The sequence below is a fragment of the Balaenoptera physalus genome, assembly GCF_965194825.1.
Source record: "Balaenoptera physalus genome assembly, chromosome: X".
NCBI lineage: Eukaryota > Metazoa > Chordata > Mammalia > Artiodactyla > Balaenopteridae > Balaenoptera > Balaenoptera physalus.
The window spans coordinates 50,815,986-50,842,856 of NC_138903.1; positions in this window are offsets into that span (position 1 = coordinate 50,815,986).

A 26,871-nucleotide genomic window follows, 5' to 3' on the forward strand; every position below is an offset into this window, starting at 1 on the left:
TTCTCCAGTGGTGGAGGTCATTGTCATCCTCCGGGAACACCCACAAAACTAAACATCAACAAAACCAAAGACGATCCAGGAGTTACTTCGCAATGAAACAGCATGACGAACTCAAGGCTTGCAACATTATCTCTTGACGTTCCATTCTGTGCAGTTGTTCTCCTTATGGAAGCCCTTCAAGTCCAATCGTGAGCCAGTAGGAGCCTCCTCAGGTTGCTCCCTGCTTGCCGATGGTTCCCAATCCAATGGCGTGATCGCAACAGAATAGATTTCACTGTATATTTACCAGCGGTCGCGTCCCTGTCCACAAGCCCAGGCAGGTTGGTGCTGGCCGCCGCTCACAAGACCAGGCACTCAAGCACCCACACCCGGATACCCTCGGCAACACATGCCCACGCACAAGCAAGCACCTTAGACAGGCGTGAGAGCACGGGCTCATGTACACACACACACAGTGACACACACACACACACCCCCTACCTTCCTACCCCGCCACACACAGCACATCCTCACACAACCACAAACATCCTGACACACGCTGTCACCTGTGCTTTCCTATATACCCTCGCACCGGTCTCCCCCCACCCCACCCCCACCCCCTGCCCGCAGCAAGTACTCTGAGAATGGCTGAAACACGCATTCCCGGGGTGGGGGGGGGCTCTCAAAAAGGACACGCAGCCATTCTGTGTTCCACGAGATAGTCGTCTGTCAGCAGGTGGGCCCAAGCTGCCAGTGTAAACCTGAAGCCTCCCTTGTTTAGCCAGATAAATGGGGTCTCCAAGTGGGAGCAGAGTCTGTGCCCATCCTCCAGACCATCACGGCCCTGTGTGGGGCTCTGTGACTGGCGATGTCTGTTGGCCTTGCAAGGTTCCTGTGTGAGGGCAAGGCCAGCCTGCCCAGAGTCAGTCCTGAGCACCCCATGTTGGGGGCGCCTCCAGGTTGGGCCAGCCACTTCTGGCTGCACTGTTGGGCCAGCCCGAGGTGGTGGCCTCAAGCTGAAGCTCCAGGCCTTGAAAGGGAAGCGGGAGTCCTGCAGCAATGTGACTTGCAAGCCAGCGTGCTTTTCGACACCAGCGTGGTGGCCGCCGCCTGGTCCAGGAGAAATCCTGTGATCTAGACCCTCAGGCAATGTCACCCAGCCAGGTCGCTTGGTGTAGCCTTTGCCTTTTACTTCTCCCAAGAGCAGGAGTCAAGACAAAGGGGGTTGGAGGAAAGGAAGTGGAAAGGACTGCAGGAAAGGAAGTGGAAAGGACTGCAGGGTGTCCAGCCTCGTGGCCACTGGTCCTTTTGTCCTGTGCATCTGGTGGTCCACGTGGGTGCCGGTGGCTGGCTGCTTTCTTTCCCTTTCTCTCCTCCTTCATAGGACTGTCTGTGTTGGTTTGGTTTTGCTTTTGATTTTACCTAACAAGGAGAGGAAGTCGAAGGCCTGATGGGGTGGTGGGGGCGGGATTAGGCGCTTAGTTGGCATTGATGGAGCCATACTGCCACCAAGCGGAGATGGTTTCGGTCAAAGCCAGTTACCAGGTCTCAAGGGATGGAGACAGCCACAGGGCTGGAAGCAACTGGCTCAGTGGGGGCGGCGCGGGGTGGGGCTGGGGTGGGTGTGTTGTCCTGAGGGTGCACATGGGCAATGGGCTCCGGGCCGTGCCTTCATGTGTGCTCTCCGCGGGAGACTGGACCCTGCTTCTGCAGCTGGACAAGGCCCTCAGTAAGCCCAGGGGCAGCACGAGATGGCCGCCCCTGGGAGTGTCCGGTGCAAACGGCCCCGGCCCCAGAACCTCTAAGACCCTCAGCTCCCGGTGAGCAAGGGGGCCACGTGACCCCAGCGCGGCCGCAGGCAGGGCGCACCGGCACTCCCCAGCAGGGACACCGAAGGAAAAGTTGCAGAATTCCTCTGGGCCCACCCCCAAAATGGCTGACGGGAGAAGCTCTGCTCCCTGGGCTGGACAGTCTGGGAGCTGCCTGCTGTGTCCGGGGCTCCCAGAGCTCCTGCTTTTCCCCCACAGGGTCGCACTGGCAGGCACGGCGCCCACTGAGGCCTCTGAAACCCCGTGGAGTCGACCTCCTGCGCCTTGGGCAGAACGCATCCGGACCAGCACAGGCTCGCTCTTCCCTGCGCAGGGAAGAAGACACAGCTCGGCTGCCTGGGCTTTTCACATAACGCATTCCGCTGGGTGGCACTGTGGCTCCAGAAATGGCAGTCACCCCTTTCCCTGCCCCCACCGAGCCTTCCTCGCCTGCCTTTAGCTTCCAAACAGTGGATGTTGTGCAGTGGTGGCTGGGAAACAATCAGATCGCCTTCCTCCTCCTCCTCCTCCTCCTCCTCCTCCTCCTCCTCTTCCTCCTCCGCCTCCTCCTAATTCTCGCCATCATCATCATCATTATCATCATCATTAACAGCAGCAGCAGCAGCAGCAGTAGCAGCAGTAGCAGTAGCAGCAGTAGCAGCAGCAGCAGCAGCAGCAGCAGCAGCAGCAGCAGCAGCAGCAGCAGCAGCAGCAGCAGCAGCAGCAGCAGCAGCAGCCACTGAGACACCAATATCCCATTTCCCTCATCCCCATCCATGGCCCAGCTCACAGATCACCCATCTTACCTTCAGCTGGGCTCTTCGCCAACGTGGCCACTTTCCACCAAACCCGAAGTGTAGCTAGGCAGTTCTTGATTCCCTTGATGCCCTGGTTCACAGTGCTCGCCGCTGCCGATGACCGTGCAGAGATCCCACCAGTGAGCTTGCAGTTTCTCCTTTGTATCTTCTGACTCCTCCTGGCCTGTGGCTTGGCTGCACTGCATCTTTTCCTAGGGAGTAACCTCTGTTTTGCTCAAGTTGAGTGCTTCACTGGGACAAAGATCCGGTGGGTCAGTGGCAGGCAGATTCCGGGGAGGTTCTGAAGGTTGTGAACCCTTCTTTACTTGAATCGCAAAGGTCCGGAAGAGACCACCACGCTGCATCCCTGCGTGGAACCCCCGAGCATCCTTTGTGCGCAGGGCTTGGACCTTTGGGGATGGCATGGGTCGCACCGGTGGGTCTACTTGGGGAAGGCCACTTGGCCTCGCCTACATTTGTCCACAAGTTCGCTACCACCGGGGTCTTTCTTCCCGCAGGCCTCGCTAGCCAGGCTGTCAGGCTTCAGATCTGCACCAGAAGCCCGTCCACATGTCATGCTCAATATTTTCCAGGTGTCCCCGTGAATTTTTATCCTTGGGGAGAGGGTGGAGTTCAGGGAGCAGGGGGAGGGGAAGTGGGGCTTGGGGTTTGGAGGGTCATGTGGAAGAAGGGAGCTTTTGGGCTTGGTTTGCCATGGAGATCTCTCTGCTTCTCAACCTAACCCCCGACGCTAGCCTAGTGTTCTCCCTGGAGGACCCATGAGATTTTGCAGGGGAAATAATGGATCCCCGGTAAACACACACACACAGAGACACAAACTCACACACTCCCTCACGGACACGCACACACGCACATGCACACATCTCAGAAACCACTTCTGAAGAACCACTCAACACCTTAAGGGAATGATGCGTTTCCAGGCAGACCCTCAAAACGAGGGATCAGGGCCTTTATCCAGAGCCGACTGGGATGTGTGGAGAGAAGAAAAAGGTACAATGTAAAAGCTGAGAGGAACCTTTTATCCGGGGACCATACTGAGGACTACAGACACGGCGACAGCCACTCACAGAGCGCTGTGGAAAGGTTCTGAAGAAGTAAGGGAGGAAGGAGCCAGGCTATTTAGGAGTTTTCATTGTATAAAAGAGGAAAAAAATAGAAATATGTTGGGGAATATCAAAAGATTGCTGATAATCACAAAGACAAAAAAACTAAACAATGAAATAAACAGAGCACCACCACCACCAGCACTGCCACCACCACCACCACCAACAACAACAGAACCTCACCCAGACATCTCAAGTCAGAGAGTTGAGCGCTTTTCTAAGTATGGGAAGATGCAAGAGCCTGGGTCCATTGAAATCATTCCTAGATGTGCATCTGAACTTTGCAGGGCTGGTATCCTGCTTTTCTCCATCCTGCATGGCCCTCGGGGCCCACCCTTCGGGGCAGCTGCAGTGTCTGAGGGCTGATGGCAAGGCGACGACTTTTGTTTACTGAAGAGGCTGGTGACATTTTGTGTCCGCAGATGCAAAGGAAAGCAGGCGGTCACCATGGCGTGAGTGCTTAAGGATGTCATGCCCATGCCACCCAGAGCCTGGCGCGAGACCAATGTGGAAGGTGATCGTGAGGCTCTTTACGGTTTCCTCAACGTTTCCTTTCTTGGCTCCTCTAAAGTCTTCCTCGGTGTGTAGACCGAGCAGGAGGGAGCTCCAAAGGAAAGCACATCCACGTCCCAGGGATTTCCTACACGCTGAAGTATCTTAAGGACTCTTAGACTGGAGGAGTGGACTGGCTCTTTGGGACATTCTTGTAGGCCAAGCTGTCCCAGGAAGTAGGCCCACCTTTGAAATTGGTGAGAAAAAACAAACACACGGAAAACATCCCGCGACAACAAAAGTCACCTTCCTGGCAGGTAGGGGCTAAGGGGGATCCTTCCCAGGCATGAAACATCAGGGCACATCGGACACTGATTTGGGGAAAATGCAGGGAGGAAGGAGGGCGGGGATTGGCAGCAGCAAGTGGTGGAATCCCTACTCTCAGCATCGCTTCACACCTTTGCCTGTGTTCTCCAGGGCTTAATGTTACTGCAATCACTCGGGCTCGCCCACGCACACCCCCACCCCACCCCCCGCACATGGTTACATTCAGGACAGCACGCCTGCGCACGCCCCCGCACTTGTACCCACTCTGCCCGTCTCCGTGGACCCGACGGTTGCCCTACCTTCCTTGCTCCCTGATCTTCCTCCTTGCCCTTTTCTGTTGGTATTTCCACTTCCCAGTTGGGCACTAAAACATCGGCAAACAGGCCTCTCTCTGGACACGGTTCAGCCCCTTGCCTGAGTGGCTGAGACTTAGCCTTGGCTGATGGCTCTTCCCTCAGGAAGCCCCAGGAGGCTTCGGCTGGTTCCATCTGCCCACTTGGGACACAGTGCCCTGGAGATGGCCTTCATGCTTCACCACCATTATGGTTCTTTCTTTTGATTTCAGTTTGCCCTCAGCTTTCGGCTCCTGCCTTCCACTCACTGCCTTACTTTCAGTTCTTCCCTCTGGACAAAAGGCAGGGTTGGGTGCGTGCCTGGGAAGCTCAACCCGGCCAATACATGTACTTTTCCTGTGGAAGGGAAAATGCCCCCCGTGGACTGGGAGAGTAAGGGGCATTCCCTCACAGCCATCCCTTAATTGCCATCGGGGATTACCTCACCCCTCTCGTGTGCCTTACCTCCCCCTATTAACCTAGAGTTCCCAGGCTTCTACCTAACCTTTCCGTGCCTTGAATACATCCCGGGGCTCTTTGGCCCTTTGCAGTGTACCCATGATATACTCAGGATGTCAGAAGGTGGCACTGCCTCTCCTTTTGCCTTCTAAATGCGGGGCAGGCCTACTGCTGAGTCGGAGCCCTTGAGGGCACTCAGGAGGGACCCCCCCACCCCCGCCACCCTGCCCAGGTCAAGGGGCTGCCTGGTGGCCTGTCCTTTGTTCTCCCGGCAGCTTGTGTCTCCCTGTCACTCCCTGGGCACGTTGCGAAAGATACACAGTGAATCGCCCGTGCACTGGATCCACGGCAACGCTGGAGGTTGTCGTGGCGATGGTGGTGGAGGTGGTGGTGATGGTGACGGTGGTGGTGGTGGTGGTCAGTTACTGCTTCCCTCTATTCCCTTCACTGTCTATTCTGAGCTGGTCTAGTGTCCTCAGCATCCTCCCCGCACGTCTGCTCTTTGGTTAAGGGGGAGGCACAGGAGTAGGAGAAGGCAGTCGTGTGGTTCAGTTTGAACTCTGGCCCTTCCTCCTCGACATCTTTTCCCTTCTCCAGTGGTGGAGGTCATTGTCATCCTCCGGGAACACCCACAAAACTAAACATCAACAAAACCAAAGACGATCCAGGAGTTACTTCGCAATGAAACAGCATGACGAACTCAAGGCTTGCAACATTATCTCTTGACGTTCCATTCTGTGCAGTTGTTCTCCTTATGGAAGCCCTTCAAGTCCAATCGTGAGCCAGTAGGAGCCTCCTCAGGTTGCTCCCTGCTTGCCGATGGTTCCCAATCCAATGGCGTGATCGCAACAGAATAGATTTCACTGTATATTTACCAGCGGTCGCGTCCCTGTCCACAAGCCCAGGCAGGTTGGTGCTGGCCGCCGCTCACAAGACCAGGCACTCAAGCACCCACACCCGGATACCCTCGGCAACACATGCCCACGCACAAGCAAGCACCTTAGACAGGCGTGAGAGCACGGGCTCATGTACACACACACACAGTGACACACACACACACACCCCCTACCTTCCTACCCCGCCACACACAGCACATCCTCACACAACCACAAACATCCTGACACACGCTGTCACCTGTGCTTTCCTATATACCCTCGCACCGGTCTCCCCCCACCCCACCCCCACCCCCTGCCCGCAGCAAGTACTCTGAGAATGGCTGAAACACGCATTCCCGGGGTGGGGGGGGGCTCTCAAAAAGGACACGCAGCCATTCTGTGTTCCACGAGATAGTCGTCTGTCAGCAGGTGGGCCCAAGCTGCCAGTGTAAACCTGAAGCCTCCCTTGTTTAGCCAGATAAATGGGGTCTCCAAGTGGGAGCAGAGTCTGTGCCCATCCTCCAGACCATCACGGCCCTGTGTGGGGCTCTGTGACTGGCGATGTCTGTTGGCCTTGCAAGGTTCCTGTGTGAGGGCAAGGCCAGCCTGCCCAGAGTCAGTCCTTGGCACCCCATGTTGGGGGCGCCTCCAGGTTGGGCCAGCCACTTCTGGCTGCACTGTTGGGCCAGCCCGAGGTGGTGGCCTCAAGCTGAAGCTCCAGGCCTTGAAAGGGAAGCGGGAGTCCTGCAGCAATGTGACTTGCAAGCCAGCGTGCTTTTCGACACCAGCGTGGTGGCCGCCGCCTGGTCCAGGAGAAATCCTGTGATCTAGACCCTCAGGCAATGTCACCCAGCCAGGTCGCTTGGTGTAGCCTTTGCCTTTTACTTCTCCCAAGAGCAGGAGTCAAGACAAAGGGGGTTGGAGGAAAGGAAGTGGAAAGGACTGCAGGAAAGGAAGTGGAAAGGACTGCAGGGTGTCCAGCCTCGTGGCCACTGGTCCTTTTGTCCTGTGCATCTGGTGGTCCACGTGGGTGCCGGTGGCTGGCTGCTTTCTTTCCCTTTCTCTCCTCCTTCATAGGACTGTCTGTGTTGGTTTGGTTTTGCTTTTGATTTTACCTAACAAGGAGAGGAAGTCGAAGGCCTGATGGGGTGGTGGGGGCGGGATTAGGCGCTTAGTTGGCATTGATGGAGCCATACTGCCACCAAGCGGAGATGGTTTCGGTCAAAGCCAGTTACCAGGTCTCAAGGGATGGAGACAGCCACAGGGCTGGAAGCAACTGGCTCAGTGGGGGCGGCGCGGGGTGGGGCTGGGGTGGGTGTGTTGTCCTGAGGGTGCACATGGGCAATGGGCTCCGGGCCGTGCCTTCATGTGTGCTCTCCGCGGGAGACTGGACCCTGCTTCTGCAGCTGGACAAGGCCCTCAGTAAGCCCAGGGGCAGCACGAGATGGCCGCCCCTGGGAGTGTCCGGTGCAAACGGCCCCGGCCCCAGAACCTCTAAGACCCTCAGCTCCCGGTGAGCAAGGGGGCCACGTGACCCCAGCGCGGCCGCAGGCAGGGCGCACCGGCACTCCCCAGCAGGGACACCGAAGGAAAAGTTGCAGAATTCCTCTGGGCCCACCCCCAAAATGGCTGACGGGAGAAGCTCTGCTCCCTGGGCTGGACAGTCTGGGAGCTGCCTGCTGTGTCCGGGGCTCCCAGAGCTCCTGCTTTTCCCCCACAGGGTCGCACTGGCAGGCACGGCGCCCACTGAGGCCTCTGAAACCCCGTGGAGTCGACCTCCTGCGCCTTGGGCAGAACGCATCCGGACCAGCACAGGCTCGCTCTTCCCTGCGCAGGGAAGAAGACACAGCTCGGCTGCCTGGGCTTTTCACATAACGCATTCCGCTGGGTGGCACTGTGGCTCCAGAAATGGCAGTCACCCCTTTCCCTGCCCCCACCGAGCCTTCCTCGCCTGCCTTTAGCTTCCAAACAGTGGATGTTGTGCAGTGGTGGCTGGGAAACAATCAGATCGCCTTCCTCCTCCTCCTCCTCCTCCTCCTCCTCTTCCTCCTCCGCCTCCTCCTAATTCTCGCCATCATCATCATCATCATCATCATTAACAGCAGCAGCAGCAGCAGCAGTAGCAGCAGTAGCAGTAGCAGCAGTAGCAGCAGCAGCAGCAGCAGCAGCAGCAGCAGCAGCAGCAGCAGCAGCAGCAGCAGCAGCAGCAGCAGCAGCAGCAGCCACTGAGACACCAATATCCCATTTCCCTCATCCCCATCCATGGCCCAGCTCACAGATCACCCATCTTACCTTCAGCTGGGCTCTTCGCCAACGTGGCCACTTTCCACCAAACCCGAAGTGTAGCTAGGCAGTTCTTGATTCCCTTGATGCCCTGGTTCACAGTGCTCGCCGCTGCCGATGACCGTGCAGAGATCCCACCAGTGAGCTTGCAGTTTCTCCTTTGTATCTTCTGACTCCTCCTGGCCTGTGGCTTGGCTGCACTGCATCTTTTCCTAGGGAGTAACCTCTGTTTTGCTCAAGTTGAGTGCTTCACTGGGACAAAGATCCGGTGGGTCAGTGGCAGGCAGATTCCGGGGAGGTTCTGAAGGTTGTGAACCCTTCTTTACTTGAATCGCAAAGGTCCGGAAGAGACCACCACGCTGCATCCCTGCGTGGAACCCCCGAGCATCCTTTGTGCGCAGGGCTTGGACCTTTGGGGATGGCATGGGTCGCACCGGTGGGTCTACTTGGGGAAGGCCACTTGGCCTCGCCTACATTTGTCCACAAGTTCGCTACCACCGGGGTCTTTCTTCCCGCAGGCCTCGCTAGCCAGGCTGTCAGGCTTCAGATCTGCACCAGAAGCCCGTCCACATGTCATGCTCAATATTTTCCAGGTGTCCCCGTGAATTTTTATCCTTGGGGAGAGGGTGGAGTTCAGGGAGCAGGGGGAGGGGAAGTGGGGCTTGGGGTTTGGAGGGTCATGTGGAAGAAGGGAGCTTTTGGGCTTGGTTTGCCATGGAGATCTCTCTGCTTCTCAACCTAACCCCCGACGCTAGCCTAGTGTTCTCCCTGGAGGACCCATGAGATTTTGCAGGGGAAATAATGGATCCCCGGTAAACACACACACACACAGACACAAACTCACACACTCCCTCACGGACACGCACACACGCACATGCACACATCTCAGAAACCACTTCTGAAGAACCACTCAACACCTTAAGGGAATGATGCGTTTCCAGGCAGACCCTCAAAACGAGGGATCAGGGCCTTTATCCAGAGCCGACTGGGATGTGTGGAGAGAAGAAAAAGGTACAATGTAAAAGCTGAGAGGAACCTTTTATCCGGGGACCATACTGAGGACTACAGACACGGCGACAGCCACTCACAGAGCGCTGTGGAAAGGTTCTGAAGAAGTAAGGGAGGAAGGAGCCAGGCTATTTAGGAGTTTTCATTGTATAAAAGAGGAAAAAAATAGAAATATGTTGGGGAATATCAAAAGATTGCTGATAATCACAAAGACAAAAAAACTAAACAATGAAATAAACAGAGCACCACCACCACCAGCACTGCCACCACCACCACCACCAACAACAACAGAACCTCACCCAGACATCTCAAGTCAGAGAGTTGAGCGCTTTTCTAAGTATGGGAAGATGCAAGAGCCTGGGTCCATTGAAATCATTCCTAGATGTGCATCTGAACTTTGCAGGGCTGGTATCCTGCTTTTCTCCATCCTGCATGGCCCTCGGGGCCCACCCTTCGGGGCAGCTGCAGTGTCTGAGGGCTGATGGCAAGGCGACGACTTTTGTTTACTGAAGAGGCTGGTGACATTTTGTGTCCGCAGATGCAAAGGAAAGCAGGCGGTCACCATGGCGTGAGTGCTTAAGGATGTCATGCCCATGCCACCCAGAGCCTGGCGCGAGACCAATGTGGAAGGTGATCGTGAGGCTCTTTACGGTTTCCTCAACGTTTCCTTTCTTGGCTCCTCTAAAGTCTTCCTCGGTGTGTAGACCGAGCAGGAGGGAGCTCCAAAGGAAAGCACATCCACGTCCCAGGGATTTCCTACACGCTGAAGTATCTTAAGGACTCTTAGACTGGAGGAGTGGACTGGCTCTTTGGGACATTCTTGTAGGCCAAGCTGTCCCAGGAAGTAGGCCCACCTTTGAAATTGGTGAGAAAAAACAAACACACGGAAAACATCCCGCGACAACAAAAGTCACCTTCCTGGCAGGTAGGGGCTAAGGGGGATCCTTCCCAGGCATGAAACATCAGGGCACATCGGACACTGATTTGGGGAAAATGCAGGGAGGAAGGAGGGCGGGGATTGGCAGCAGCAAGTGGTGGAATCCCTACTCTCAGCATCGCTTCACACCTTTGCCTGTGTTCTCCAGGGCTTAATGTTACTGCAATCACTCGGGCTCGCCCACGCACACCCCCACCCCACCCCCCGCACATGGTTACATTCAGGACAGCACGCCTGCGCACGCCCCCGCACTTGTACCCACTCTGCCCGTCTCCGTGGACCCGACGGTTGCCCTACCTTCCTTGCTCCCTGATCTTCCTCCTTGCCCTTTTCTGTTGGTATTTCCACTTCCCAGTTGGGCACTAAAACATCGGCAAACAGGCCTCTCTCTGGACACGGTTCAGCCCCTTGCCTGAGTGGCTGAGACTTAGCCTTGGCTGATGGCTCTTCCCTCAGGAAGCCCCAGGAGGCTTCGGCTGGTTCCATCTGCCCACTTGGGACACAGTGCCCTGGAGATGGCCTTCATGCTTCACCACCATTATGGTTCTTTCTTTTGATTTCAGTTTGCCCTCAGCTTTCGGCTCCTGCCTTCCACTCACTGCCTTACTTTCAGTTCTTCCCTCTGGACAAAAGGCAGGGTTGGGTGCGTGCCTGGGAAGCTCAACCCGGCCAATACATGTACTTTTCCTGTGGAAGGGAAAATGCCCCCCGTGGACTGGGAGAGTAAGGGGCATTCCCTCACAGCCATCCCTTAATTGCCATCGGGGATTACCTCACCCCTCTCGTGTGCCTTACCTCCCCCTATTAACCTAGAGTTCCCAGGCTTCTACCTAACCTTTCCGTGCCTTGAATACATCCCGGGGCTCTTTGGCCCTTTGCAGTGTACCCATGATATACTCAGGATGTCAGAAGGTGGCACTGCCTCTCCTTTTGCCTTCTAAATGCGGGGCAGGCCTACTGCTGAGTCGGAGCCCTTGAGGGCACTCAGGAGGGACCCCCCCACCCCCGCCACCCTGCCCAGGTCAAGGGGCTGCCTGGTGGCCTGTCCTTTGTTCTCCCGGCAGCTTGTGTCTCCCTGTCACTCCCTGGGCACGTTGCGAAAGATACACAGTGAATCGCCCGTGCACTGGATCCACGGCAACGCTGGAGGTTGTCGTGGCGATGGTGGTGGAGGTGGTGGTGATGGTGACGGTGGTGGTGGTGGTGGTCAGTTACTGCTTCCCTCTATTCCCTTCACTGTCTATTCTGAGCTGGTCTAGTGTCCTCAGCATCCTCCCCGCACGTCTGCTCTTTGGTTAAGGGGGAGGCACAGGAGTAGGAGAAGGCAGTCGTGTGGTTCAGTTTGAACTCTGGCCCTTCCTCCTCGACATCTTTTCCCTTCTCCAGTGGTGGAGGTCATTGTCATCCTCCGGGAACACCCACAAAACTAAACATCAACAAAACCAAAGACGATCCAGGAGTTACTTCGCAATGAAACAGCATGACGAACTCAAGGCTTGCAACATTATCTCTTGACGTTCCATTCTGTGCAGTTGTTCTCCTTATGGAAGCCCTTCAAGTCCAATCGTGAGCCAGTAGGAGCCTCCTCAGGTTGCTCCCTGCTTGCCGATGGTTCCCAATCCAATGGCGTGATCGCAACAGAATAGATTTCACTGTATATTTACCAGCGGTCGCGTCCCTGTCCACAAGCCCAGGCAGGTTGGTGCTGGCCGCCGCTCACAAGACCAGGCACTCAAGCACCCACACCCGGATACCCTCGGCAACACATGCCCACGCACAAGCAAGCACCTTAGACAGGCGTGAGAGCACGGGCTCATGTACACACACACACAGTGACACACACACACACACCCCCTACCTTCCTACCCCGCCACACACAGCACATCCTCACACAACCACAAACATCCTGACACACGCTGTCACCTGTGCTTTCCTATATACCCTCGCACCGGTCTCCCCCCACCCCACCCCCACCCCCTGCCCGCAGCAAGTACTCTGAGAATGGCTGAAACACGCATTCCCGGGGTGGGGGGGGGCTCTCAAAAAGGACACGCAGCCATTCTGTGTTCCACGAGATAGTCGTCTGTCAGCAGGTGGGCCCAAGCTGCCAGTGTAAACCTGAAGCCTCCCTTGTTTAGCCAGATAAATGGGGTCTCCAAGTGGGAGCAGAGTCTGTGCCCATCCTCCAGACCATCACGGCCCTGTGTGGGGCTCTGTGACTGGCGATGTCTGTTGGCCTTGCAAGGTTCCTGTGTGAGGGCAAGGCCAGCCTGCCCAGAGTCAGTCCTGAGCACCCCATGTTGGGGGCGCCTCCAGGTTGGGCCAGCCACTTCTGGCTGCACTGTTGGGCCAGCCCGAGGTGGTGTCCTCAAGCTGAAGCTCCAGGCCTTGAAAGGGAAGCGGGAGTCCTGCAGCAATGTGACTTGCAAGCCAGCGTGCTTTTCGACACCAGCGTGGTGGCCGCCGCCTGGTCCAGGAGAAATCCTGTGATCTAGACCCTCAGGCAATGTCACCCAGCCAGGTCGCTTGGTGTAGCCTTTGCCTTTTACTTCTCCCAAGAGCAGGAGTCAAGACAAAGGGGGTTGGAGGAAAGGAAGTGGAAAGGACTGCAGGAAAGGAAGTGGAAAGGACTGCAGGGTGTCCAGCCTCGTGGCCACTGGTCCTTTTGTCCTGTGCATCTGGTGGTCCACGTGGGTGCCGGTGGCTGGCTGCTTTCTTTCCCTTTCTCTCCTCCTTCATAGGACTGTCTGTGTTGGTTTGGTTTTGCTTTTGATTTTACCTAACAAGGAGAGGAAGTCGAAGGCCTGATGGGGTGGTGGGGGCGGGATTAGGCGCTTAGTTGGCATTGATGGAGCCATACTGCCACCAAGCGGAGATGGTTTCGGTCAAAGCCAGTTACCAGGTCTCAAGGGATGGAGACAGCCACAGGGCTGGAAGCAACTGGCTCAGTGGGGGCGGCGCGGGGTGGGGCTGGGGTGGGTGTGTTGTCCTGAGGGTGCACATGGGCAATGGGCTCCGGGCCGTGCCTTCATGTGTGCTCTCCGCGGGAGACTGGACCCTGCTTCTGCAGCTGGACAAGGCCCTCAGTAAGCCCAGGGGCAGCACGAGATGGCCGCCCCTGGGAGTGTCCGGTGCAAACGGCCCCGGCCCCAGAACCTCTAAGACCCTCAGCTCCCGGTGAGCAAGGGGGCCACGTGACCCCAGCGCGGCCGCAGGCAGGGCGCACCGGCACTCCCCAGCAGGGACACCGAAGGAAAAGTTGCAGAATTCCTCTGGGCCCACCCCCAAAATGGCTGACGGGAGAAGCTCTGCTCCCTGGGCTGGACAGTCTGGGAGCTGCCTGCTGTGTCCGGGGCTCCCAGAGCTCCTGCTTTTCCCCCACAGGGTCGCACTGGCAGGCACGGCGCCCACTGAGGCCTCTGAAACCCCGTGGAGTCGACCTCCTGCGCCTTGGGCAGAACGCATCCGGACCAGCACAGGCTCGCTCTTCCCTGCGCAGGGAAGAAGACACAGCTCGGCTGCCTGGGCTTTTCACATAACGCATTCCGCTGGGTGGCACTGTGGCTCCAGAAATGGCAGTCACCCCTTTCCCTGCCCCCACCGAGCCTTCCTCGCCTGCCTTTAGCTTCCAAACAGTGGATGTTGTGCAGTGGTGGCTGGGAAACAATCAGATCGCCTTCCTCCTCCTCCTCCTCCTCCTCCTCCTCTTCCTCCTCCGCCTCCTCCTAATTCTCGCCATCATCATCATCATTATCATCATCATTAACAGCAGCAGCAGCAGCAGCAGTAGCAGCAGTAGCAGTAGCAGCAGTAGCAGCAGCAGCAGCAGCAGCAGCAGCAGCAGCAGCAGCAGCAGCAGCAGCAGCAGCAGCAGCAGCAGCCACTGAGACACCAATATCCCATTTCCCTCATCCCCATCCATGGCCCAGCTCACAGATCACCCATCTTACCTTCAGCTGGGCTCTTCGCCAACGTGGCCACTTTCCACCAAACCCGAAGTGTAGCTAGGCAGTTCTTGATTCCCTTGATGCCCTGGTTCACAGTGCTCGCCGCTGCCGATGACCGTGCAGAGATCCCACCAGTGAGCTTGCAGTTTCTCCTTTGTATCTTCTGACTCCTCCTGGCCTGTGGCTTGGCTGCACTGCATCTTTTCCTAGGGAGTAACCTCTGTTTTGCTCAAGTTGAGTGCTTCACTGGGACAAAGATCCGGTGGGTCAGTGGCAGGCAGATTCCGGGGAGGTTCTGAAGGTTGTGAACCCTTCTTTACTTGAATCGCAAAGGTCCGGAAGAGACCACCACGCTGCATCCCTGCGTGGAACCCCCGAGCATCCTTTGTGCGCAGGGCTTGGACCTTTGGGGATGGCATGGGTCGCACCGGTGGGTCTACTTGGGGAAGGCCACTTGGCCTCGCCTACATTTGTCCACAAGTTCGCTACCACCGGGGTCTTTCTTCCCGCAGGCCTCGCTAGCCAGGCTGTCAGGCTTCAGATCTGCACCAGAAGCCCGTCCACATGTCATGCTCAATATTTTCCAGGTGTCCCCGTGAATTTTTATCCTTGGGGAGAGGGTGGAGTTCAGGGAGCAGGGGGAGGGGAAGTGGGGCTTGGGGTTTGGAGGGTCATGTGGAAGAAGGGAGCTTTTGGGCTTGGTTTGCCATGGAGATCTCTCTGCTTCTCAACCTAACCCCCGACGCTAGCCTAGTGTTCTCCCTGGAGGACCCATGAGATTTTGCAGGGGAAATAATGGATCCCCGGTAAACACACACACACACAGACACAAACTCACACACTCCCTCACGGACACGCACACACGCACATGCACACATCTCAGAAACCACTTCTGAAGAACCACTCAACACCTTAAGGGAATGATGCGTTTCCAGGCAGACCCTCAAAACGAGGGATCAGGGCCTTTATCCAGAGCCGACTGGGATGTGTGGAGAGAAGAAAAAGGTACAATGTAAAAGCTGAGAGGAACCTTTTATCCGGGGACCATACTGAGGACTACAGACACGGCGACAGCCACTCACAGAGCGCTGTGGAAAGGTTCTGAAGAAGTAAGGGAGGAAGGAGCCAGGCTATTTAGGAGTTTTCATTGTATAAAAGAGGAAAAAAATAGAAATATGTTGGGGAATATCAAAAGATTGCTGATAATCACAAAGACAAAAAAACTAAACAATGAAATAAACAGAGCACCACCACCACCAGCACTGCCACCACCACCACCACCAACAACAACAGAACCTCACCCAGACATCTCAAGTCAGAGAGTTGAGCGCTTTTCTAAGTATGGGAAGATGCAAGAGCCTGGGTCCATTGAAATCATTCCTAGATGTGCATCTGAACTTTGCAGGGCTGGTATCCTGCTTTTCTCCATCCTGCATGGCCCTCGGGGCCCACCCTTCGGGGCAGCTGCAGTGTCTGAGGGCTGATGGCAAGGCGACGACTTTTGTTTACTGAAGAGGCTGGTGACATTTTGTGTCCGCAGATGCAAAGGAAAGCAGGCGGTCACCATGGCGTGAGTGCTTAAGGATGTCATGCCCATGCCACCCAGAGCCTGGCGCGAGACCAATGTGGAAGGTGATCGTGAGGCTCTTTACGGTTTCCTCAACGTTTCCTTTCTTGGCTCCTCTAAAGTCTTCCTCGGTGTGTAGACCGAGCAGGAGGGAGCTCCAAAGGAAAGCACATCCACGTCCCAGGGATTTCCTACACGCTGAAGTATCTTAAGGACTCTTAGACTGGAGGAGTGGACTGGCTCTTTGGGACATTCTTGTAGGCCAAGCTGTCCCAGGAAGTAGGCCCACCTTTGAAATTGGTGAGAAAAAACAAACACACGGAAAACATCCCGCGACAACAAAAGTCACCTTCCTGGCAGGTAGGGGCTAAGGGGGATCCTTCCCAGGCATGAAACATCAGGGCACACCGGACACTGATTTGGGGAAAATGCAGGGAGGAAGGAGGGCGGGGATTGGCAGCAGCAAGTGGTGGAATCCCTACTCTCAGCATCGCTTCACACCTTTGCCTGTGTTCTCCAGGGCTTAATGTTACTGCAATCACTCGGGCTCGCCCACGCACACCCCCACCCCACCCCCCGCACATGGTTACATTCAGGACAGCACGCCTGCGCACGCCCCCGCACTTGTACCCACTCTGCCCGTCTCCGTGGACCCGACGGTTGCCCTACCTTCCTTGCTCCCTGATCTTCCTCCTTGCCCTTTTCTGTTGGTATTTCCACTTCCCAGTTGGGCACTAAAACATCGGCAAACAGGCCTCTCTCTGGACACGGTTCAGCCCCTTGCCTGAGTGGCTGAGACTTAGCCTTGGCTGATGGCTCTTCCCTCAGGAAGCCCCAGGAGGCTTCGGCTGGTTCCATCTGCCCACTTGGGACACAGTGCCCTGGAGATGGCCTTCATGCTTCACCACCATTATGGTTCTTTCTTTTGATTTCAGTTTGCCCTCAGCTTTCGGCTCCTGCCTTCCACTCACTGCCTTACTTTCAGTTCTTCCCTCTGGACAAAAGGCAGGGTTGGGTGCGTGCCTGGGAAGCTCAACCCGGCCAATACATGTACTTTTCCTGTGGAAGGGAAAATGCCCCCCGTGGACTGGGAGAGTAAGGGGCATTCCCTCACAGCCATCCCTTAATTGCCATCGGGGATTACCTCACCCCTCTCGTGTGCCTTACCTCCCCCTATTAACCTAGAGTTCCCAGGCTTCTACCTAACCTTTCCGTGCCTTGAATACATCCCGGGGCTCTTTGGCCCTTTGCAGTGTACCCATGATATACTCAGGATGTCAGAAGGTGGCACTGCCTCTCCTTTTGCCTTCTAAATGCGGGGCAGGCCTACTGCTGAGTCGGAGCCCTTGAGGGCACTCAGGAGGGACCCCCCCACCCCCGCCACCCTGCCCAGGTCAAGGGGCTGCCTGGTGGCCTGTCCTTTGTTCTCCCGGCAGCTTGTGTCTCCCTGTCACTCCCTGGGCACGTTGCGAAAGATACACAGTGAATCGCCCGTGCACTGGATCCACGGCAACGCTGGAGGTTGTCGTGGCGATGGTGGTGGAGGTGGTGGTGATGGTGACGGTGGTGGTGGTGGTGGTCAGTTACTGCTTCCCTCTATTCCCTTCACTGTCTATTCTGAGCTGGTCTAGTGTCCTCAGCATCCTCCCCGCACGTCTGCTCTTTGGTTAAGGGGGAGGCACAGGAGTAGGAGAAGGCAGTCGTGTGGTTCAGTTTGAACTCTGGCCCTTCCTCCTCGACATCTTTTCCCTTCTCCAGTGGTGGAGGTCATTGTCATCCTCCGGGAACACCCACAAAACTAAACATCAACAAAACCAAAGACGATCCAGGAGTTACTTCGCAATGAAACAGCATGACGAACTCAAGGCTTGCAACATTATCTCTTGACGTTCCATTCTGTGCAGTTGTTCTCCTTATGGAAGCCCTTCAAGTCCAATCGTGAGCCAGTAGGAGCCTCCTCAGGTTGCTCCCTGCTTGCCGATGGTTCCCAATCCAATGGCGTGATCGCAACAGAATAGATTTCACTGTATATTTACCAGCGGTCGCGTCCCTGTCCACAAGCCCAGGCAGGTTGGTGCTGGCCGCCGCTCACAAGACCAGGCACTCAAGCACCCACACCCGGATACCCTCGGCAACACATGCCCACGCACAAGCAAGCACCTTAGACAGGCGTGAGAGCACGGGCTCATGTACACACACACACAGTGACACACACACACACACCCCCTACCTTCCTACCCCGCCACACACAGCACATCCTCACGCAACCACAAACATCCTGACACACGCTGTCACCTGTGCTTTCCTATATACCCTCGCACCGGTCTCCCCCCACCCCACCCCCACCCCCTGCCCGCAGCAAGTACTCTGAGAATGGCTGAAACACGCATTCCCGGGGTGGGGGGGGGCTCTCAAAAAGGACACGCAGCCATTCTGTGTTCCACGAGATAGTCGTCTGTCAGCAGGTGGGCCCAAGCTGCCAGTGTAAACCTGAAGCCTCCCTTGTTTAGCCAGATAAATGGGGTCTCCAAGTGGGAGCAGAGTCTGTGCCCATCCTCCAGACCATCACGGCCCTGTGTGGGGCTCTGTGACTGGCGATGTCTGTTGGCCTTGCAAGGTTCCTGTGTGAGGGCAAGGCCAGCCTGCCCAGAGTCAGTCCTGAGCACCCCATGTTGGGGGCGCCTCCAGGTTGGGCCAGCCACTTCTGGCTGCACTGTTGGGCCAGCCCGAGGTGGTGGCCTCAAGCTGAAGCTCCAGGCCTTGAAAGGGAAGCGGGAGTCCTGCAGCAATGTGACTTGCAAGCCAGCGTGCTTTTCGACACCAGCGTGGTGGCCGCCGCCTGGTCCAGGAGAAATCCTGTGATCTAGACCCTCAGGCAATGTCACCCAGCCAGGTCGCTTGGTGTAGCCTTTGCCTTTTACTTCTCCCAAGAGCAGGAGTCAAGACAAAGGGGGTTGGAGGAAAGGAAGTGGAAAGGACTGCAGGAAAGGAAGTGGAAAGGACTGCAGGGTGTCCAGCCTCGTGGCCACTGGTCCTTTTGTCCTGTGCATCTGGTGGTCCACGTGGGTGCCGGTGGCTGGCTGCTTTCTTTCCCTTTCTCTCCTCCTTCATAGGACTGTCTGTGTTGGTTTGGTTTTGCTTTTGATTTTACCTAACAAGGAGAGGAAGTCGAAGGCCTGATGGGGTGGTGGGGGCGGGATTAGGCGCTTAGTTGGCATTGATGGAGCCATACTGCCACCAAGCGGAGATGGTTTCGGTCAAAGCCAGTTACCAGGTCTCAAGGGATGGAGACAGCCACAGGGCTGGAAGCAACTGGCTCAGTGGGGGCGGCGCGGGGTGGGGCTGGGGTGGGTGTGTTGTCCTGAGGGTGCACATGGGCAATGGGCTCCGGGCCGTGCCTTCATGTGTGCTCTCCGCGGGAGACTGGACCCTGCTTCTGCAGCTGGACAAGGCCCTCAGTAAGCCCAGGGGCAGCACGAGATGGCCGCCCCTGGGAGTGTCCGGTGCAAACGGCCCCGGCCCCAGAACCTCTAAGACCCTCAGCTCCCGGTGAGCAAGGGGGCCACGTGACCCCAGCGCGGCCGCAGGCAGGGCGCACCGGCACTCCCCAGCAGGGACACCGAAGGAAAAGTTGCAGAATTCCTCTGGGCCCACCCCCAAAATGGCTGACGGGAGAAGCTCTGCTCCCTGGGCTGGACAGTCTGGGAGCTGCCTGCTGTGTCCGGGGCTCCCAGAGCTCCTGCTTTTCCCCCACAGGGTCGCACTGGCAGGCACGGCGCCCACTGAGGCCTCTGAAACCCCGTGGAGTCGACCTCCTGCGCCTTGGGCAGAACGCATCCGGACCAGCACAGGCTCGCTCTTCCCTGCGCAGGGAAGAAGACACAGCTCGGCTGCCTGGGCTTTTCACATAACGCATTCCGCTGGGTGGCACTGTGGCTCCAGAAATGGCAGTCACCCCTTTCCCTGCCCCCACCGAGCCTTCCTCGCCTGCCTTTAGCTTCCAAACAGTGGATGTTGTGCAGTGGTGGCTGGGAAACAATCAGATCGCCTTCCTCCTCCTCCTCCTCCTCCTCCTCCTCTTCCTCCTCCGCCTCCTCCTAATTCTCGCCATCATCATCATCATTATCATCATCATTAACAGCAGCAGCAGCAGCAGCAGTAGCAGCAGTAGCAGTAGCAGCAGTAGCAGCAGCAGCAGCAGCAGCAGCAGCAGCAGCAGCAGCAGCAGCAGCAGCAGCAGCAGCAGCAGCAGCAGCAGCAGCCACTGAGACACCAATATCCCATTTCCCTCATCCCCATCCATGGCCCAGCTCACAGATCACCCATCTTACCTTCAGCTGGGCTCTTCGCCAACGTGGCCACTTTCCACCAAACCCGAAGTGTAGCTAGGCAGTTCTTGATTCCCTTGATGCCCTGGTTCACAGTGCTCGCCGCTGCCGATGACCGTGCAGAGATCCCACCAGTGAGCTTGCAGTTTCTCCTTTGTATCTTCTGACTCCTCCTGGCCTGTGGCTTGGCTGCACTGCATCTTTTCCTAGGGAGTAACCTCTGTTTTGCTCAAGTTGAGTGCTTCACTGGGACAAAGATCCGGTGGGTCAGTGGCAGGCAGATTCCGGGGAGGTTCTGAAGGTTGTGAACCCTTCTTTACTTGAATCGCAAAGGTCCGGAAGAGACCACCACGCTGCATCCCTGCGTGGAACCCCCGAGCATCCTTTGTGCGCAGGGCTTGGACCTTTGGGGATGGCATGGGTCGCACCGGTGGGTCTACTTGGGGAAGGCCACTTGGCCTCGCCTACATTTGTCCACAAGTTCGCTACCACCGGGGTCTTTCTTCCCGCAGGCCTCGCTAGCCAGGCTGTCAGGCTTCAGATCTGCACCAGAAGCCCGTCCACATGTCATGCTCAATATTTTCCAGGTGTCCCCGTGAATTTTTATCCTTGGGGAGAGGGTGGAGTTCAGGGAGCAGGGGGAGGGGAAGTGGGGCTTGGGGTTTGGAGGGTCATGTGGAAGAAGGGAGCTTTTGGGCTTGGTTTGCCATGGAGATCTCTCTGCTTCTCAACCTAACCCCCGACGCTAGCCTAGTGTTCTCCCTGGAGGACCCATGAGATTTTGCAGGGGAAATAATGGATCCCCGGTAAACACACACACACACAGACACAAACTCACACACTCCCTCACGGACACGCACACACGCACATGCACACATCTCAGAAACCACTTCTGAAGAACCACTCAACACCTTAAGGGAATGATGCGTTTCCAGGCAGACCCTCAAAACGAGGGATCAGGGCCTTTATCCAGAGCCGACTGGGATGTGTGGAGAGAAGAAAAAGGTACAATGTAAAAGCTGAGAGGAACCTTTTATCCGGGGACCATACTGAGGACTACAGACACGGCGACAGCCACTCACAGAGCGCTGTGGAAAGGTTCTGAAGAAGTAAGGGAGGAAGGAGCCAGGCTATTTAGGAGTTTTCATTGTATAAAAGAGGAAAAAAATAGAAATATGTTGGGGAATATCAAAAGATTGCTGATAATCACAAAGACAAAAAAACTAAACAATGAAATAAACAGAGCACCACCACCACCAGCACTGCCACCACCACCACCACCAACAACAACAGAACCTCACCCAGACATCTCAAGTCAGAGAGTTGAGCGCTTTTCTAAGTATGGGAAGATGCAAGAGCCTGGGTCCATTGAAATCATTCCTAGATGTGCATCTGAACTTTGCAGGGCTGGTATCCTGCTTTTCTCCATCCTGCATGGCCCTCGGGGCCCACCCTTCGGGGCAGCTGCAGTGTCTGAGGGCTGATGGCAAGGCGACGACTTTTGTTTACTGAAGAGGCTGGTGACATTTTGTGTCCGCAGATGCAAAGGAAAGCAGGCGGTCACCATGGCGTGAGTGCTTAAGGATGTCATGCCCATGCCACCCAGAGCCTGGCGCGAGACCAATGTGGAAGGTGATCGTGAGGCTCTTTACGGTTTCCTCAACGTTTCCTTTCTTGGCTCCTCTAAAGTCTTCCTCGGTGTGTAGACCGAGCAGGAGGGAGCTCCAAAGGAAAGCACATCCACGTCCCAGGGATTTCCTACACGCTGAAGTATCTTAAGGACTCTTAGACTGGAGGAGTGGACTGGCTCTTTGGGACATTCTTGTAGGCCAAGCTGTCCCAGGAAGTAGGCCCACCTTTGAAATTGGTGAGAAAAAACAAACACACGGAAAACATCCCGCGACAACAAAAGTCACCTTCCTGGCAGGTAGGGGCTAAGGGGGATCCTTCCCAGGCATGAAACATCAGGGCACATCGGACACTGATTTGGGGAAAATGCAGGGAGGAAGGAGGGCGGGGATTGGCAGCAGCAAGTGGTGGAATCCCTACTCTCAGCATCGCTTCACACCTTTGCCTGTGTTCTCCAGGGCTTAATGTTACTGCAATCACTCGGGCTCGCCCACGCACACCCCCACCCCACCCCCCGCACATGGTTACATTCAGGACAGCACGCCTGCGCACGCCCCCGCACTTGTACCCACTCTGCCCGTCTCCGTGGACCCGACGGTTGCCCTACCTTCCTTGCTCCCTGATCTTCCTCCTTGCCCTTTTCTGTTGGTATTTCCACTTCCCAGTTGGGCACTAAAACATCGGCAAACAGGCCTCTCTCTGGACACGGTTCAGCCCCTTGCCTGAGTGGCTGAGACTTAGCCTTGGCTGATGGCTCTTCCCTCAGGAAGCCCCAGGAGGCTTCGGCTGGTTCCATCTGCCCACTTGGGACACAGTGCCCTGGAGATGGCCTTCATGCTTCACCACCATTATGGTTCTTTCTTTTGATTTCAGTTTGCCCTCAGCTTTCGGCTCCTGCCTTCCACTCACTGCCTTACTTTCAGTTCTTCCCTCTGGACAAAAGGCAGGGTTGGGTGCGTGCCTGGGAAGCTCAACCCGGCCAATACATGTACTTTTCCTGTGGAAGGGAAAATGCCCCCCGTGGACTGGGAGAGTAAGGGGCATTCCCTCACAGCCATCCCTTAATTGCCATCGGGGATTACCTCACCCCTCTCGTGTGCCTTACCTCCCCCTATTAACCTAGAGTTCCCAGGCTTCTACCTAACCTTTCCGTGCCTTGAATACATCCCGGGGCTCTTTGGCCCTTTGCAGTGTACCCATGATATACTCAGGATGTCAGAAGGTGGCACTGCCTCTCCTTTTGCCTTCTAAATGCGGGGCAGGCCTACTGCTGAGTCGGAGCCCTTGAGGGCACTCAGGAGGGACCCCCCCACCCCCGCCACCCTGCCCAGGTCAAGGGGCTGCCTGGTGGCCTGTCCTTTGTTCTCCCGGCAGCTTGTGTCTCCCTGTCACTCCCTGGGCACGTTGCGAAAGATACACAGTGAATCGCCCGTGCACTGGATCCACGGCAACGCTGGAGGTTGTCGTGGCGATGGTGGTGGAGGTGGTGGTGATGGTGACGGTGGTGGTGGTGGTGGTCAGTTACTGCTTCCCTCTATTCCCTTCACTGTCTATTCTGAGCTGGTCTAGTGTCCTCAGCATCCTCCCCGCACGTCTGCTCTTTGGTTAAGGGGGAGGCACAGGAGTAGGAGAAGGCAGTCGTGTGGTTCAGTTTGAACTCTGGCCCTTCCTCCTCGACATCTTTTCCCTTCTCCAGTGGTGGAGGTCATTGTCATCCTCCGGGAACACCCACAAAACTAAACATCAACAAAACCAAAGACGATCCAGGAGTTACTTCGCAATGAAACAGCATGACGAACTCAAGGCTTGCAACATTATCTCTTGACGTTCCATTCTGTGCAGTTGTTCTCCTTATGGAAGCCCTTCAAGTCCAATCGTGAGCCAGTAGGAGCCTCCTCAGGTTGCTCCCTGCTTGCCGATGGTTCCCAATCCAATGGCGTGATCGCAACAGAATAGATTTCACTGTATATTTACCAGCGGTCGCGTCCCTGTCCACAAGCCCAGGCAGGTTGGTGCTGGCCGCCGCTCACAAGACCAGGCACTCAAGCACCCACACCCGGATACCCTCGGCAACACATGCCCACGCACAAGCAAGCACCTTAGACAGGCGTGAGAGCACGGGCTCATGTACACACACACACAGTGACACACACACACACACCCCCTACCTTCCTACCCCGCCACACACAGCACATCCTCACACAACCACAAACATCCTGACACACGCTGTCACCTGTGCTTTCCTATATACCCTCGCACCGGTCTCCCCCCCCCCACCCCCATCCCCTGTCCGCAGCAAGTACTCTGAGAATGGCTGAAACACGCATTCCCGGGGTGGGGGGGGGCTCTCAAAAAGGACACGCAGCCATTCTGTGTTCCACGAGATAGTCGTCTGTCAGCAGGTGGGCCCAAGCTGCCAGTGTAAACCTGAAGCCTCCCTTGTTTAGCCAGATAAATGGGGTCTCCAAGTGGGAGCAGAGTCTGTGCCCATCCTCCAGACCATCACGGCCCTGTGTGGGGCTCTGTGACTGGCGATGTCTGTTGGCCTTGCAAGGTTCCTGTGTGAGGGCAAGGCCAGCCTGCCCAGAGTCAGTCCTGAGCACCCCATGTTGGGGGCGCCTCCAGGTTGGGCCAGCCACTTCTGGCTGCACTGTTGGGCCAGCCCGAGGTGGTGGCCTCAAGCTGAAGCTCCAGGCCTTGAAAGGGAAGCGGGAGTCCTGCAGCAATGTGACTTGCAAGCCAGCGTGCTTTTCGACACCAGCGTGGTGGCCGCCGCCTGGTCCAGGAGAAATCCTGTGATCTAGACCCTCAGGCAATGTCACCCAGCCAGGTCGCTTGGTGTAGCCTTTGCCTTTTACTTCTCCCAAGAGCAGGAGTCAAGACAAAGGGGGTTGGAGGAAAGGAAGTGGAAAGGACTGCAGGAAAGGAAGTGGAAAGGACTGCAGGGTGTCCAGCCTCGTGGCCACTGGTCCTTTTGTCCTGTGCATCTGGTGGTCCACGTGGGTGCCGGTGGCTGGCTGCTTTCTTTCCCTTTCTCTCCTCCTTCATAGGACTGTCTGTGTTGGTTTGGTTTTGCTTTTGATTTTACCTAACAAGGAGAGGAAGTCGAAGGCCTGATGGGGTGGTGGGGGCGGGATTAGGCGCTTAGTTGGCATTGATGGAGCCATACTGCCACCAAGCGGAGATGGTTTCGGTCAAAGCCAGTTACCAGGTCTCAAGGGATGGAGACAGCCACAGGGCTGGAAGCAACTGGCTCAGTGGGGGCGGCGCGGGGTGGGGCTGGGGTGGGTGTGTTGTCCTGAGGGTGCACATGGGCAATGGGCTCCGGGCCGTGCCTTCATGTGTGCTCTCCGCGGGAGACTGGACCCTGCTTCTGCAGCTGGACAAGGCCCTCAGTAAGCCCAGGGGCAGCACGAGATGGCCGCCCCTGGGAGTGTCCGGTGCAAACGGCCCCGGCCCCAGAACCTCTAAGACCCTCAGCTCCCGGTGAGCAAGGGGGCCACGTGACCCCAGCGCGGCCGCAGGCAGGGCGCACCGGCACTCCCCAGCAGGGACACCGAAGGAAAAGTTGCAGAATTCCTCTGGGCCCACCCCCAAAATGGCTGACGGGAGAAGCTCTGCTCCCTGGGCTGGACAGTCTGGGAGCTGCCTGCTGTGTCCGGGGCTCCCAGAGCTCCTGCTTTTCCCCCACAGGGTCGCACTGGCAGGCACGGCGCCCACTGAGGCCTCTGAAACCCCGTGGAGTCGACCTCCTGCGCCTTGGGCAGAACGCATCCGGACCAGCACAGGCTCGCTCTTCCCTGCGCAGGGAAGAAGACACAGCTCGGCTGCCTGGGCTTTTCACATAACGCATTCCGCTGGGTGGCACTGTGGCTCCAGAAATGGCAGTCACCCCTTTCCCTGCCCCCACCGAGCCTTCCTCGCCTGCCTTTAGCTTCCAAACAGTGGATGTTGTGCAGTGGTGGCTGGGAAACAATCAGATCGCCTTCCTCCTCCTCCTCCTCCTCCTCCTCCTCTTCCTCCTCCGCCTCCTCCTAATTCTCGCCATCATCATCATCATTATCATCATCATTAACAGCAGCAGCAGCAGCAGCAGTAGCAGCAGTAGCAGTAGCAGCAGTAGCAGCAGCAGCAGCAGCAGCAGCAGCAGCAGCAGCAGCAGCAGCAGCAGCAGCAGCAGCAGCAGCAGCAGCCACTGAGACACCAATATCCCATTTCCCTCATCCCCATCCATGGCCCAGCTCACAGATCACCCATCTTACCTTCAGCTGGGCTCTTCGCCAACGTGGCCACTTTCCACCAAACCCGAAGTGTAGCTAGGCAGTTCTTGATTCCCTTGATGCCCTGGTTCACAGTGCTCGCCGCTGCCGATGACCGTGCAGAGATCCCACCAGTGAGCTTGCAGTTTCTCCTTTGTATCTTCTGACTCCTCCTGGCCTGTGGCTTGGCTGCACTGCATCTTTTCCTAGGGAGTAACCTCTGTTTTGCTCAAGTTGAGTGCTTCACTGGGACAAAGATCCGGTGGGTCAGTGGCAGGCAGATTCCGGGGAGGTTCTGAAGGTTGTGAACCCTTCTTTACTTGAATCGCAAAGGTCCGGAAGAGACCACCACGCTGCATCCCTGCGTGGAACCCCCGAGCATCCTTTGTGCGCAGGGCTTGGACCTTTGGGGATGGCATGGGTCGCACCGGTGGGTCTACTTGGGGAAGGCCACTTGGCCTCGCCTACATTTGTCCACAAGTTCGCTACCACCGGGGTCTTTCTTCCCGCAGGCCTCGCTAGCCAGGCTGTCAGGCTTCAGATCTGCACCAGAAGCCCGTCCACATGTCATGCTCAATATTTTCCAGGTGTCCCCGTGAATTTTTATCCTTGGGGAGAGGGTGGAGTTCAGGGAGCAGGGGGAGGGGAAGTGGGGCTTGGGGTTTGGAGGGTCATGTGGAAGAAGGGAGCTTTTGGGCTTGGTTTGCCATGGAGATCTCT